General features: G+C 42.9%; 1 non-coding gene across 1 annotated transcript; it reads right to left on the reverse strand.

The window, feature by feature from the left end:
* Positions 1 to 15,098: 15,098 nt before the first annotated feature.
* Positions 15,099 to 15,204, reverse strand: LOC118552733 (U6 spliceosomal RNA). The gene has a single exon (XR_004925670.1). It is a non-coding gene; the product is annotated as a U6 spliceosomal RNA (small nuclear RNA).
* Positions 15,205 to 15,627: the final 423 nt, after the last annotated feature.

The following is a 15,627-nucleotide window of genomic DNA, read 5'->3' on the forward strand; positions in this document are numbered from 1 at the left end:
TTGTCAGTCCCTTAAGGGCCCCAGCGATGTTTATCATGGTTGGTTCCTTGTGTTAGGTACAGTAACTGGCATATTTATTCCATCAGACATGCTTATTGAGCAGCTACTATTGTTAGAGTAGGCAGTTAATTAGATTCTAACAGGATGCCTGGAGGCCAGTAAAGAGGAAGTCAGGGCAGCGTTCTGGGAAGTCAGAGGCCTGTCCTGGCAGTACTCCCAAACAAAGACACAAGAAGCTGGATCAAACCAGATAGGCCCAAGATGCCAGGTGCCATAACAGAAAATCCCTGACCAAATAAGGAAGAAAAAGCACAAAACCCTGCTTCCAAGAAATCTAGTCCCCAAGTAATGAAGATTTCACCCTTTGTAAGGACTGTCAGTAAAAGATAGAAACCCAAACCCTGGGGCATGCAGCTCGCTGTCTCTTGAGCTCCTGCTCTCACATCTTGAGAGTGTACTTTCACTTTAATAAACTTTCCTGCTTGTACGGCTCATCTGCTGTGTTATGTCTCTCCTGGAATTCTTTCTTGTGAAGAGACCAAGAGCCTTCAGTGACACTTTTGGGATGGGCTGGATTGAGGCTTCAAAGCCCAAGGTCTCCCAAGTTCATCCAGCAGCACTCTGTGTCAGGCCTGTGCTAGGTCCTAGAGTTTCGACTATGCACGTGAAAGTCCCTGATGAGGGCACAGACATTCACCCAAAAAGGAAACCACAAACAAGAACATTTCAAATCACAGTAAGTGTTGTTCATTCACTATTTGTTGAGCCTCTACTACGTGCCCAGCACTGGGCTGTAGGCAGGGCAGTGACTAAGACAGACAAAACCCCTGCTGCTCCTGTGGACCTGGCATCGCGGAGGGGAGACAGACAATAAACGTAGCCTGGCGTGTTAGAAGGGATGAGTCCTATGGAGAGGAAAGAAGGTCTCAGGGAAAACCCTATGCCCCAGACCCCTGAAATTATTTGTTAGCTGATCTTAAACCTGCTGACCCTGCTTTGCATGTTCCTTCTGTTAAAAAAACAAAAACAGAATTTGGGACGCCTTGGGTGGCTTAGTCTGTTAAGCGTCTGCCTTCAGCTCAGGTCATGATCCCAGGGTCCTGGGATTCAGTTTGGCATGGGGGGCGAAAATCCTTGCTCAGTGGGGAGCCTGCTTCTCCCTCTGCCTGCCACTCCCCCTGCTCGTGCTCTTTCTTTTTCTCTCTCTGTCTGACAAATGAATAAATAAAGTCTAAAAAAAAAAAAAAAAAAAAAACCCCACAAAATTAAATTGAATAAATTTTAAAGATTTTATTGGTTTTAGTCCATAATTCATGAAGCCAGTTAGAATCCTATCTAGCAGAAAGGAGTTCCAAGGGGTTGTATAAAATGAAAGACTTTTATAGGCAGAAGGGAACAGGAATAAGGAAGTTATACTAGCAAAAGGAGATTGGTGTAGCAAGGTCACTTTCCCCTTAGTTGAGATCTATCAGGCAGATTACTTCACTAGTGCTGACCTGGTGATTCCTGAATGACTGGTTAAGATTCCATTTCTGGGAGAGCCAAAACTGTTATTAAGTCTCTGGTGACATGGGGCCTAGGACCATTTTGTGACTCCGTTTTTGGACCTGTTATCTTGTTTTTATTTTTTTTATTTTTTTTATTTTTATTTTTTTTAAAGATTTTATTTATTTATTTGAGAGAGAATGAGAGACAGAGAGCATGAGAAGGGGGAGGGTCAGAGAGAGAAGCAGACTCCCTGCTGAGCAGGGAGCCCAATGCGGGACTCGATCCCGGGACTCCAGGATCATGACCTGAGCTGAAGGCAGTCGCTTAACCAACTGAGCCACCCAGGCGCCCCTGTTATCTTGTTTTTAACACTTCGTTCAGAGACCACAGTAAAGACTCCTATCTATACTTCCTTCCTCTCTCTTTGCCTCTATACTGGTGCTTTCTTGTGTGACTTCCCTCATGGCATGCCCTCTCCTCTCGGGTACTGTAAGAAACTATATTTTCAGTGTTGGTCATCTCCTGATCTGTTGGCCTTACTGTAACTGAAATTTCCTATTAATATACTATATTTTAAAACAGCCCCGAATGATAAGACACTTTATAGGCACTTTGAAGAGTGAACAAATAAGAATAGATGAAACTGCACTTTCTTACAATTGTTAAAAATAAACAAAAGGGGCGCCTGGGTGGCTCAGATGGTTAAGCGTCATGATCCCGGGGTCATGGGATCGAGTCCCACAGCAGGCTCTCTGCTCCTTGGGCAGCCTGCTTCTCCCTTTGCCTCTCTCTCTCTCTCTCTCAGGAATAAATAAATAAAATCTTAAAAAAAAAAAACAGGCCAAACCCCGTAAGACTTACACTATAAGACTTAAACCCAACTCAGTTTCAACCTTTCCCAGGAGTTAAACTAGGCTGGAATTTCCTGGTCAGTACTAGAGAGGTAATCTGCATGATAAGACCCCCAGCTCTTCCTCCTGAGGGAAGGTGACCTTGCCTCAAACAATTGTTTCTTTTGCCAAGAACCTCCTTGTTCTGCCTATAAAATCCTTCCATTTTGTATAGTTCCTTGGAGTTTCCTTTGCGGGGCTCCATGTGGGCTCCATCCCAGGACGCTTAACCCACTGAGCCACCCAGGTGCCCTTGATTTTCTTCTTTTTTTAACAAAGCTTTTAACCAGTCAGCTTAGTGGGAACTCATAGGTCTAAATTCATTCTTTCTAACAATCAAGTGTTAACCTTAAAAATTAAACTGTCAATTATTTTACTAGTAAAAATGGGTTTATTTGAAATAGCAGACAATTGCAATATGGAACAAGCAGGTTATGGCAAAGTCATAGACAAGTTCCCAGAAGAAAGGAGATCATGCTCTTTTATAGGGGAAGAAGGGGCTGTTGGGAGGGCTGTTATAAATAAAAAGTTCAATGGAGTAAATTGGGAATTTGAAGTATAGTGGCCTTTCATTGGCTGGGTTGTAATCTCTCATTGGTTAGGTTCCCGGTTGGCAAGATGTGGGGGGGGGGGGGGGGGGGGGCTAGGAAACTTTTCTTTCTCTGGCTCAGGAAATAAAACAACCACTTGCAAGGTACATTTGTCTTGTTGGTCTGCAACTGACCAGCAATGGTAGGGCTCGAGAGCTTCCTCTGCTGGTCTCCTGACTCCATTTTAGTTTATTTATTTATTTTTTAAAAAATTACTTATTTATTTTAGAGAGTGGGAGCATGGGCAGGGGGAGGGGCAGAGGGAGAGAATCTCCAGCAGACTGCCCATTGAGCGCAGAGCCCGATGTGGGGCTTGAGCTCACGACCCTGAGTTCATGAGCTGAGCCAAAACCAAGAGTTGGAGATAAGGGAAGGGGAGAGGGACTAGAAATTGAGCTCAATCCCCAGTGGACAATGATCTAATCAATCATGCCTATGTAATGAAGCCTTCATAGAAACCCAAAAGGACAGGGTTTGGAGAGTTTCAGGGTTGGTGAACTTATGGAGATTTGGGGAGAGTGGCACTCAGAGAGGGCATGGAAACTCTGGGCCTCTTTCTCCATACCTTGACCCATGCATTTTCTCCATCTGGCTATTCCTGAGTTATATTGTTAGAATAGACAGTTAATTAGGTTCTAATAGGATACCTGGAGATCAGCAACAAGGAAGTCATGACCAACTATGGGGAAGGTCAGAGGCCTGTCCTGGCAGCACTCCCCAGGAAGCTGGATCAAATCAGACAGGCCCAAGATGGCTGATGCCATGACAGAAAACTCCTGACCGAATTAGGAAGGAAAAGCACGAAACCTTGCTTCCCTGCCCCAAGTAATGAATATTCTGCCCCTAGTTAACAACTGCTGATAAAAGATAGAAACCCAACCCCCTGGGACACAGCTCTCTTGAGCTTGCCTGCTTTCTTCACTTGAGTGTACTTTCTGCTTTAATAAACTTTCCCATTTGTGTCACTTATCTACTGTGCTGTGTGTCTGTCCTTGAATTCTCATGACAAGACCAAGAACCTTCAGCAAATCCTTGGGATCTGGCTGGGTTAAGTCCCCAGGGCCCAGAGTCTCCCCAGTTCACCTGACGACAATATCTTTTTATAATAAACTGGCCATCTAGTGAGTAAACTGTGTTCCAGAGTTCTGTGTATCTACGGAGGGGTTCGTGGTAACCTCCAATCTATAGCTGGTTAGTCAGAAGCACAGGGCACAACAACCTTGGACTTGCCATGGGCATCTGAAGGGGAGGGCACAATTTGTAGGACTAGGTCCTTAACATGTTGGATCTGATGCTATCTCCAGGTAGATAGTGTCAGAATTGAGATAAATTATAGGACCCCCAGCTGGTGTCACAGAATTGCTTGGTGTGTGGAGACCTTCCCATATCTGATGGCAGAAGTGAAGTGGTGCTGTAGTAGAGTACTGAGAGTAGAGGAGACACACAAAAATGTGTTTTGTTTTTCCTTTACAGGTTCTTTATTAGGTCATCAGCAAGAAATGGACCAATCACAGCTGGAGATAGTACCTAGTGCTTTTCTTACTTTTTGGTCTCAAGAATAAGGATCCCAGAGAGCTTTCTGTCTATGTGGGTTATAGCAATTGTTATTTCCCTTATTAGAAATTAAAATCTGTAAGATGTTTCAGTTGTCTTTTCATTTCCAGTTTGAAAATCTGTAATATGGTTTGGCTTTTAAAGAGCTCCTAGCAACTAATCTTAAAATACTTAATTCATTTTTCTTTAAATTCTGAATGATTGGTCTCAAAATGATGCTACAACTCAACCAACATCATGATACTATAAGAAATGTTCTGTTGCATAAGACACAATAAGGTACATTATTAATACACCTATAAAGCTAAAAGGAAGATAATTTTATTTATTTATTTTATTTTTAAAAAAGATTTGACAGAGAGAGAGAGCACAAGCAGGGGGAGGGGCAGAGGGAGAGGGAGAAGCAGACTCCCCACTGAGCAGAGAGCCCGATACTGGGCTCTATCCCAGGACCCTGGAATCATGACCTGAGCCAAAGGCAGATGCTTAAAGGCTGAACCACCCAGGCGCCCCAAGGAAGATAATTCTAATTATATTTTTCCCAATAAGATTACCAGCAGATTTCTCATCAGAAACCTTAGAGACCAGAAGGAAAACTAAGTGTCAACCAAGAATCCTATATCCTGCAAACTGTCCTTCAAAAATGAGGGAGAAATGAAGACATTCCCAGATAAACAAAAGCTTGCCCTACAAGAAATGATAAAGGAAATCCTCCAGACTGAAATGAAAGGACACTAGACACTAGTAATTAGTAACTAGACAGTGGTAACTTGAAACTATATGGAAAAGTAAAGATTTCTGGTAAAGTTAAATATGTAAGCAGTTATAAAAGCTAGTATTGGGGCGCCTGGGTGGCTGAGTCATTAAGCATCTGCCTTCGGCTCACGTCATGATCCCAGGGTCCTGGGATCGAGTCCCGCATTGGGCTCCCTGCTCTGCGGGAAGCCTGCTTCTCCCTCTCCCACTCTCCCTGCTTGTGTTCCCTCCTTGCTGTGTCTCTCTCTGTCAAATAAATAAAAAATAAAATCTTTAAAAATAAATAAAATAAAAGCTAGTATTATTTTTACTTTGATTTGGTAATTCCACACTTTTTCTATATGGTTTAAGAAACTAATGCATAAAAACAATTACTAGTCTATGTTTTTGGACACATAATACATAAAGATGCAATTTTGTGACATTAATAACTGAAAGGGGATGGAGATGGACTTGTATAGGAAAAGGGTTTTTGTATGTTATTGAAGTTAAGCTGTATAAATTTAGAATGTTATAACTTTGAGATGTTGCTATAGACTGAATGCAACAAAATTCTGAATGCATCCAAAATTCACCCTCAATGTGATGGTATTTGGAAGTGGGGCCTTCAGGAGGTGCTTAGGTCATAAGGGTGGAACCCTCATAAATGGAATTAGTGCCCTTATAAAAGACATCCCAGAGAGCTCCCTCCCCTCTTCTGCCATATGAGGACACAGTGAAAAGAGCCATCTATGACCCGGGAAGTGCATCCTCCCCAGACACCAAATTTGCTGGTGGCTTGGTTTTGGACTAAGAGGCCTCCACAGCTGTGAGAAACACATTTTTATTGTTTATAAACTGGCCACTCTATGGTATTTTGTTATAGTGTTAGATTAGGCAATTAGGTTCTAACAGGATACCTGGAGATCAGCAACAAGGAAGTTATGACCAACTATCGGGAAGGTCAGAGGCCTGTCCTGGCAGCACTCCACAGGAAGCTGGATCAAACCAGATGGCGGGTACCATGACAGGAAACCCTGACCAAATTAGTAAGAAAAAGCATGAAACCCTGCTTTCCTGCCCCAAGTAATGACTATTGCACTCCTTAGTCAACAACTGTCAATAAAAGATGGGTAGAAACCCAACCCCCAGGGTGTACAGCTCGCTCTCTCTCTCTCGCCTACTCCCATAACTCGAGCATAGCTTTTGCTTTAATAAACTTTCCTGTTGGTGGCTCTAGTCTGTTGTGCTGCATGTTTGTCTTTGAATTTATTCTCGTGACAAGACCAAGAACCTTTGGGTCTGGCTGGGTTGAGTCCCCAGGGCCCGGGGTCTTCCCAGTTCACCTGGCAATAGTAGCCTGAACAGACTAAGACAGAAGTTAAATATAACCCCTATTATAACCACAAAGGAAATAGCTACAGACTATATAAAAAAGGAAATGAGAAGAGAATTAAAATGTTTCACCACAAAAAATCAACTAAACACAAAAGAAGATGGTAATGCAGGAAATGAGGGACAAAAATGATGTAAGGCATATAGGAAAAGCGTAGCGAAATGACAGAAATCTCTCTTTATCAGTCATTACTTCAAATGTAAATGGATTAGCCTCCCTAATCAAATGACAGAGATTGGCAGAATGGATTAAAACCAGATCAAGTATATGCTATCTACAAGAGACTCTAGATCCAAAGACACAAAAAGGTTGAAAGTGAGAGAATGGAAAAAGATATCCTATGTAAATAGTTAAGAGAGAGCTGAAGTGGCTATATTAACATCAGACAAAATAGATATTAACTTTATAGAAGTTACATTAGACAAAAAGTTACATTAGACAAAGTTACATTAGACAAAAAGTTACATTAGACAAAATAGATATTAAATTTTAAAAAGTTACATTACACAAAGAAAAATTAATAAAATTTTTAGCACAACAAAAAGATATAACAATTATAAACATTTACAGACCTAATAACAGACCATCAAACTATATGAAGCAAAAATTGATATAACTGGAAGGACAAACAATTCTACAATAATGGTTGGAGCTTCAATACCCCACTCTCAATAATGGATAGAAGAACAACCAGACAGAAGATAAATAAATAGAACAGAAGGCTTGAACAACACAATAAACCAACTAGATCTAACAAATATATACAGAACACTCTACCCAAAAACAACAGAGTATACATTCTTCTTAACTGGACATAGAACATTCTCCAGGATAGACCATATGTTAAGTCACAAATTATCTCAACAGATTTAAAACAAAGACAAAATATCATACATCTCTGCCCACAACAGGATGAAGTTAGAAGTCAATAACAAAGAAAATGAAAATTCACAAAGTTGGGTGAATTAAACAACACACTCTTAAACACCAGTTGATCAAAGAAAATGATCACAAGAAAAATCAGAAAATATTTAGAGACGAATGAAAATGAAAACACAATATACCATACTGATGAGATGCATTGAAAACAGTGTGAAGAGGGAAATTTATAGCCTTAAACGCTCACATTAAATAACATCTCAAATCAATAGCCTAACTTTACGTCTTAAGGATCTAGAAAAAGAACACATTAAACCCAAAGCTAGCACAAAGAAGGAAATACTGAAAATTAGACTCAAGATAAATAAAATAGAGAATAGGTAAACAATAGAGAAAATCAATGACATCTAAAGTTGATTCTTCAAAAAGATTAACAAAATTGACAAACCTTTAGCTGGATTGATTGAGAAAAAAAGGACTCAAATTATTTAAATCAGAAATGAAGGAAGGGACATTCCTATTGATCATACAGAAATAAAAAGGATTATAAGAGAGTACTATGAACAATCTCATATGCCAACAAATTGGATAATCTAGGTAAATTAGACAAAATCCTAGAAATAGATACCCTACCGAACCTGAATCACAAAGAAAATCTGAACTGACCTATAACTAGTACGGAAATTGAATAAGGAATCAACAACCTCCTGACAAAGAAAAGCTCTGAATCTGATAGCTTCACAGGTGAATTCTACCAAATATTTAAAGAGGAACTGACACCAATCCTTTTCAAATTCTCTCAAAAAATTGAAGAGAAGGAAACACTTTCTAACTCATTCTATGAGTTTAGCATCCAGATACCAAAGGCAGACAAAGACATTACAAGAAAAGAAACTACAAACCAATATCCCTTATAAACCCTGATGCAAAAATCCTCAATCTGTATTGGATCCTTGGCCTGTGGGGAGAAATTCACCATAGAAAGGAAAGCCAGGTGGAAGCTCAAAAATGTACCCCTGGCAAAGAGAGAAAATGCTGTATTGAGGGGAGTGGCAGAGATTAGTGCCATCCTCAGGGGTCTAAAAAATGCAGGGATAACATTACCATCATGTCTGCTTAACTCACCAGTCTGGTACCATCGGGATGTGGATGGACCCTGGTGGATGACAAAGTACAGATTGCAGACCCAAACTGGCCAGCACTTTTTTTTTGGTATACGTTTTTTACTTTTAATTAATTAATTAATAATTTAAAAAATTTAAAATTTATTTGAGAGAGAGAGCGAACTAGCAGGGAGGAGGGGCAGAGGGAGAGAGAGAAAGAGAAGCAGGCTCTCCGCTGAGCAGGGAGCCGGACGCAGGGCTTGATCCCAGAACCTGGAGATCATGACCTGAGCCAAAAGCAGACGCTTAACCGACTGAGCCACCCAGGCGCCCCTATTTTATTTATTTATGGGGGGGGGGCAGGGAGGGGCAAAGAAAGAGGGAGAGAGAGAATCCTAAGCAGGCTCCATGTCCAGCACGGAGCCCAACCTGGGGCTTGATCTCACCACCCTGAGATCATGACCTGAGCAAAAATCAAGATTCCGATGCTTACCCTGATGAGCCACCCAGGCTCCGCTGGTTTTTACTTTTATAAGTGACTGGGAAAAATCAAAGAAGAATAACATTTTGTAACGTGAAACTTAAGAGAAATTCAAATCCCGTCATTTATGAATAACGCTTCATCAGAACACAGAGGGACACTTGCTCGTTGACGCGTTGTCCAGCTGCTTTGGCACGTTACAAATCACAGGGACCTGGTTTTAACACTTCAGTGTTTCAAGTGCAGCCTGCTGCTGAGTCGCGTGAGCCCGCTACGTGAGCTGGAAAGCATCCAGCACACGACTAGGCAGTCATCCCAATATTCTCAACTCCCAGGGAAGCAACAATCATGAAAACTGGAAAATTTAAACAGGAATATCTCAACACAGCCAATTTTCTCTATAAAAATAAAAGTTGGAAATGAGGCTGCAGCCAAAGTAAGTTGCCAAGTGGCTCATTCTCTTGCCGAGTGAGGAAAACCATTTACTGCGAGTGATTTAATTCAATCATGTTTGATCACAGCGGCCAAAGAAACGTGTTCAGAGAATATAAACTTGTTGAAGATTATTAGCTTTTTTGCTCGATGAAGAGAGGGCCAGTTAATTTCTAAAGATGCATAGCTATCCAGCAGGGGGCAGCATTACCCCACAGAGCCAACACCCTCGCTGGCCGAACCGCCCTTTGGAGGGCCTGAAGGGTGGATATATGTTCATTTGCCAAGATTTAATAACCAACGTATTAGCTTCCTTAATCTTCATGAAAACCGTGTAAGACAGGTATTGTTTTTATCCTTTTTACAAATAAGAAAGCTGAAGGTCAGAATGGTTGAATCTAGCCAAATCTAAGCCATTTGTCTGACTCCAGGACCTGTATTTTTATTTAAGAAAACAATTATAAAGTGCTTGCTCTGTGCCAAGCATGGTCTAAGCACTTTGCATGTTTGAGCTCCTTTCATCCTTATAGGCTAATCCCAGGATTGAGGTACCATTATCATCACCCCCAGTTTACGGATGAAGAAACTAAGATACAGGGTTACCACTTTTCCTAAAGTGATTCCACCAGTGAGTGGCAGCACTGGGATCTGCGCTCACTCTGGTTCTGGCCTCTGAGGCTGGCGGGCCCCTGCTTCTGCTGATGAGCTCATCGTATGAGGATAGGCCAGGGCTTCTCAAAGTGGGGGTTAGTGTCATCTGGGCCCTTCCTAGACCTGCCATTCTGAGGCCACGCCCCAGACCTCCTAAATCTGAAACTCTGTGGGAAGAGCCCAACACTCTGAGTTTAACCAGCCCTTGAGGTGGTTATAAACCGTGCTAAACTTAGACATCGGAGGTAATGATTCTCACTGGGTTCCTCCCCACTCCAGCGCCCTCAACGCACGCAAGTGAGAATGTAACACACATCTTCAGTCTATCCGTTGAATAAGGGATGCTTTTCAACAGCCACACATGTTATGGGTAGAAGCAAACGTGTTTGTGTTGGATCTGGATCTTAGCTTGCTTTTAATTCCCAGGAGCAAATTTTCTGGGATGTGGTCTTGGGCTACTTAAGTCGCGAATTATTACAACAGCCATACCCTTTCTGGTTCCTGCCTCATGTCTGTGTAGCTCTTCTCTCCTTATAAAGCTTTTTTTCCTTTTCTTCTTATAATTTATCATCATACACAGAAATGATGATTTCCACACAAGTGTCAGAACTTGTGGTCCTCTCTGGGGGGGCTCTGTGCCTTACTCTGAGCTAGCACTTTCCAAAAAAGAGATGCTGGTCAGACTTCTACAGAAAGGCTCGGGAATAGTGCTGCTCTGTGTGGCCAGGACCAGGTGAGGCAGGCGGGGTTCCCCCTACTGACTGGGTAAAATGGAAGAGAGCTGCCAAGGTCCGAGGGATTCACCAGCTCCCTCAGTAACTCCCTAGCCAGGCTTCTGAATTACTTGGCTACTTTGCATGAGGGGATAAGGAGGTAGGACAGCGGGGAGTGGGGACTGCTGGATTCAGAGCCTGAGCAAACAGGAAGTGGGAGGCTGTCTTTTCTTCACCCACCTACCCCTGTTTCATTTATCTCTGCTTCCTTCCTTTATTTTCTTCTAGCTGTTTATTGTCTCTTACCTGTTTTTCTACCTTCTTTTCCTTTTCTCTCTCTTTATCCATCTTTTCCTTATTTTTTTCCATCTCTTCCTTCTGTTTTTCTTTTTCACAAAACAGAGGCTATTTGTGTTGTACCCGTTCAAATCCAATCAGGAGAGGAGCCACATACTAATTTGACCAGAGAGGGTTTCGTACAGTAACCGCCCCCCCTCCCGCCCCATGTAAAGTTTCGCTTTCCACAGTTTCAGTTACTGAGGTTAACTGAGGTCTGGAAGCAGATGATCCTCCAGACATATTGTCAGAAGGGCAATAGTAGTCTAACACTAGGTCACAATGCCTACATCATTTGCCTTACTTAATCTCATCATGTGGGCATTTTATCATCTCACATCATCACAAGATGAAGAAGAGTGAGTACAGTACAACAAGCTATTTTGAGAAAGAGATCACATTCACATAACTTTTATTACAGCCTAGTGTTATAATTGTTCTATTTTATTATTAGTTATTATTGTTCATCTCTTACTGTGCCTAATTTATCGTTAAGCTTTATCACAAGTATGTATGTCTAGGAAAAAACATAGTCTATATAGGGTCTGTTACTGTCCATGGTTTCAGGCATCCACTAGGGGTCCTGGATTGTATCCTCTGTGGGTAAGGGGGGACTATTGTATTAATAATTACAGTGGGACTGGGACGCCCGGGTGGCTCAGTCGGTTGAGCGTCTGCCTTTGACTCTGGTCATGATCCCGGGGTCCTGGGATCGAGTCCCGCATCGGGCTCCCTGCTCGGCGGGGAGCCTGCTTCTCTCTCTGGTTGTGCTCTGTGTCTCTCTCTCTCTGTCTCAAATAAAGATAAAATCGTTAAAAAAAAAAATAATTACTGTGGGACTGTATATACAATGGACTATTACTCGGCCATCAAAAGGAAGGAAATCTTGCTGTTTGCAATGACGTGGATGGAACTAGAGGGTGTTATGCTAATAAGCAAAATAAGTCAGTCAGAGAACGACAAATACCATAGGATTTTACTCATACGTAGAATTTAAGAAACAAAACATAAACATAGGAGAAGGGAAGGAAAAATAAAATAAGACAAAATCAGAGAGGGAGACAAACCATAAGAGACTTACAACTCTAGGAAACAAACTGACAGTTCCTGGAAGGGAGGTGGGTGGGGGGATGGAGTAACTGGGAGATGGACATCAAGGATGGCACGGGATGTAATGAGCACTGGGTGTTATAGGCAACTGATGAATCACTAAATTCTACCGGGGAAACAAACAACAACAACAAAACCAATTATGGTGGTCAGAGTAACAACGATTGACTAGTAAGAAGGAAAGAGAACTCTGAAGAATACAGAAATAGCAGATATAAGGGGCAGCTTCCACTGCTCATGCTGAGAGAGGGTACCCAAGGAAGGCCTCCCCACCTGTTGAGGAATGTGATAAAAAAGATGTGAGCTGGACCCAAGCACTCCGGGCCTCCTCACTCCCTCCTCTGTTCTTGGAATGTGGGTTCCACTTGGCATGTCTGTTCCAAGAGGCTGCACCAAGGACAGCCTTGAGATGATGATATGATGCTGAAAATGCTTGCACAGTACATGAGACTAAGCCCAGTTAGAAACTCTTTATAAACTTTTAAGATTTGGAGGACGGGTGCGGGGATCCATTTGTCTTGCTGCATCCAAGACAAGCCTCCTACATGAGTTGCCTTTGTTATTATTGAAATTGCCTCCCACCAGCATGGAGTAGCCTGCTTCTTTCTTCAGTCTCAGCCCGCCTTCTGCATATGGGGGCTGTTTCCAGTTACACCGGGAAAGCTCCTGAGAGGATTGCTCCCACTCCACACCTTGGTAGGGAGACCACAGCCATGGCTCACTGGTTGTGGAGAAGGTGCTGTGGTGCCAAGCTGAGGAACTTGCTGGAAATCCATCCTCTCTAAGTTTTTCTACATCTGCCCTCCAGGGTGCTGGGAAAGCTGAGTCTTACTTTACGTACCATGACTTCGTCGTATCACTTAAAAATAGTACCAGCTAAATGATCACAGAATGCTAGGACATCATTTATTGTGAGACAGATGCATCCTGACTTCAGAGAGAGAATAGAGTATGATTGTAAAATCAGGTTTGTCTTAGAATCGATGAAATGCACCCCTTTCTCGGCAGCCACAGCCTCTGCCCTTGCTCAGCTTCTGGGTCACTCATTTCTGATCTGACTAACCTTGACCTCCCTGCTCTCTGTCTCAGCCTAATCCTAAGCCTGGAAGCCACCAACACAGGGTCTCTTTTCTTCTCTTCTGCCTTTCTGTCCTATTCCAAACAGGACAAAGTCAGGGAACTAGGAAACCCAGGCCAGTCTGGGCATCGGGTGTGTCAGGGAGTGATGGGGTCCAGGGCAGACCGATCAGGAGCCTGCATCTTGATGGTGTGTGAGACTTCCGTGTAGGAAGTGGGCATTCCTGGAGGGCATTCAGCAGGGCAGTGACATGTCAGTGTGGAAACAGACAGCAGGGGATTAGGGAGGCAACAGGTATTTTCTCTAGTTTTCCCCAGCCCTTGGAGAAAAAAAGGAGTCAGGTAATACAATGGACTTGAGTCTCTGATAGCAGAACCACAGCAACTCCAGCCACCCCCCCCCCCCCCCCGGCGCCCCCTTGCTGTTGCCACTGAGCAGGGTCCTGGCTGCTTGAAGAGCTGCAGGTGTGGCTCTCAGCGGGGGCTCCCAGCTGCAGTAGGACAAGCAGCTTCCTCCCTCCACCTGTCCCGGCCTTTGAGGTGCGGCCCTGGGTGACTTAGAGTAAGGCCAGGGACAGCGTCTCAGCTGTGCAGTCCAGAAAGTTTTAGTGATCTGTGTTTTTTACATTAAAATCTTCTGTGCTTTTTTTTTTTAAGACAAAATGTTTAACTTGAAAAATGAAAGGTGTCACCTCCTAATTTTTTGTTTTTTTCCTGAGAGCCAGCACAGCCATCCAGGCAGTTAACTGAGAGACAGAGGATGTGCATCACCTTTCATTAGGCCGTGTCTCTGATTCATAACTTCTGAACTCGTGAGAAGTTATTATTAGAGTAGAACTAAAGGGGTGCCTGGGTGGCTCAGTCGTTAAGCGTCTGCCTTCGGCTCGGGTCATGATCCCGGGGTCCTGGGATCGAGCCCCACATCGGGCTCCCTGCTTAACGAGAAGCCTGCTTCCCCCTCTCCCACTCCCCCTGCTTGTGTTCCCTGTCTCACTGTATCTCTCCCTGTCAAATAAATACAATCTTAAAAAAAAAAAACAGGGCGCCTGGGTGGCTCAGTTGGTTAAGCGACTGCCTTTGGCTCAGGTCATGATCCTGGAGTCCCGGGATCGAGTCCCGCATCGGGCTCCCTGCTCGGCGGGGAGCCTGCTTCTCCCTCTGACCCTCCTCCCTCTCATGTGCTCTCTCTCATTCTCTCTCTCTCTCAAATAAAAAAAAAAAAAATAGAGTAGAACTAAAGGGCCTTACCTTGCTGGAGTAAAATTTTAACTCAGATTTAATCTTCCAGTTCTTAGACTTATACTTTGTCATGTCTGCCTTGCGGATACTTTTTCTGAAGCTGATAATAATGGCATGACTGCTCAGTAGGGAAGGGTGTAATTTGCTAAAAGTTAAAGACATTTTATTTTACTTTTAAAACATTTTTTAAATTTAAATTTAATTAATTTACATATAATGTATTATTAGTTTCAGAGGTAGAGGTCAGTGATTCATTAGTCTTATATAACACCCAGTGCTCATTCCATCAAGTGCCCTCCTTAATACCCATCACCCAGTTACCCCATCCCCTCACCCCCCTCCCCTCTAGCAACCCTCAGTTTGTTTCCTATAGTTAAGAGTCTCTTATGGTTTGTCTCCCTCTCTGATTTCATCTTGTTTTATTAAAAATATGGAACGTTTCACGAATTTGCATATCATCCTTGCACAGGGCCATGCTAATCTTCTCTGTATCCTTCCAATTTTAGTATATGTGCTGCAGAAGCAAGCACAAGTTAAAGACATTTTAGCCACTTAATTGTGAAATGCATTTCCATCCAGAATTCTCCCAAAGTCATGGTGGTGCCTGAAGGATAGGATTCACTCTTTTGTATCCTTAAAGCTGAAAATCATACTGAGATGTGTATTAAGCCACACCACCAGGATGTAGACATGAAATTCATGTAACTACTTTCTTTTGGAAACCCTCTGCTAGCATACTGGTCAAACTGGTCATACTGGTCATACTGGTCAACTGGTCAAACAGGAGCCCCTTCTGGGTCCTGGCACTACTCTTGATAATGGGGGTAAACAAAGTCTCTGCTCTTGAGGATCTTGCTGGGCCAATAAGTAGATAAGTTAATGGCAAGTACTGATAAGAGCAGTGACAAAAGATAACATAGAGTAACACGGGCAGCGAGCGGAGCTGATTTAGT

Source organism: Halichoerus grypus, chromosome 7, assembly GCF_964656455.1.
Source record: "Halichoerus grypus chromosome 7, mHalGry1.hap1.1, whole genome shotgun sequence".
NCBI classification, from domain to species: domain Eukaryota; kingdom Metazoa; phylum Chordata; class Mammalia; order Carnivora; family Phocidae; genus Halichoerus; species Halichoerus grypus.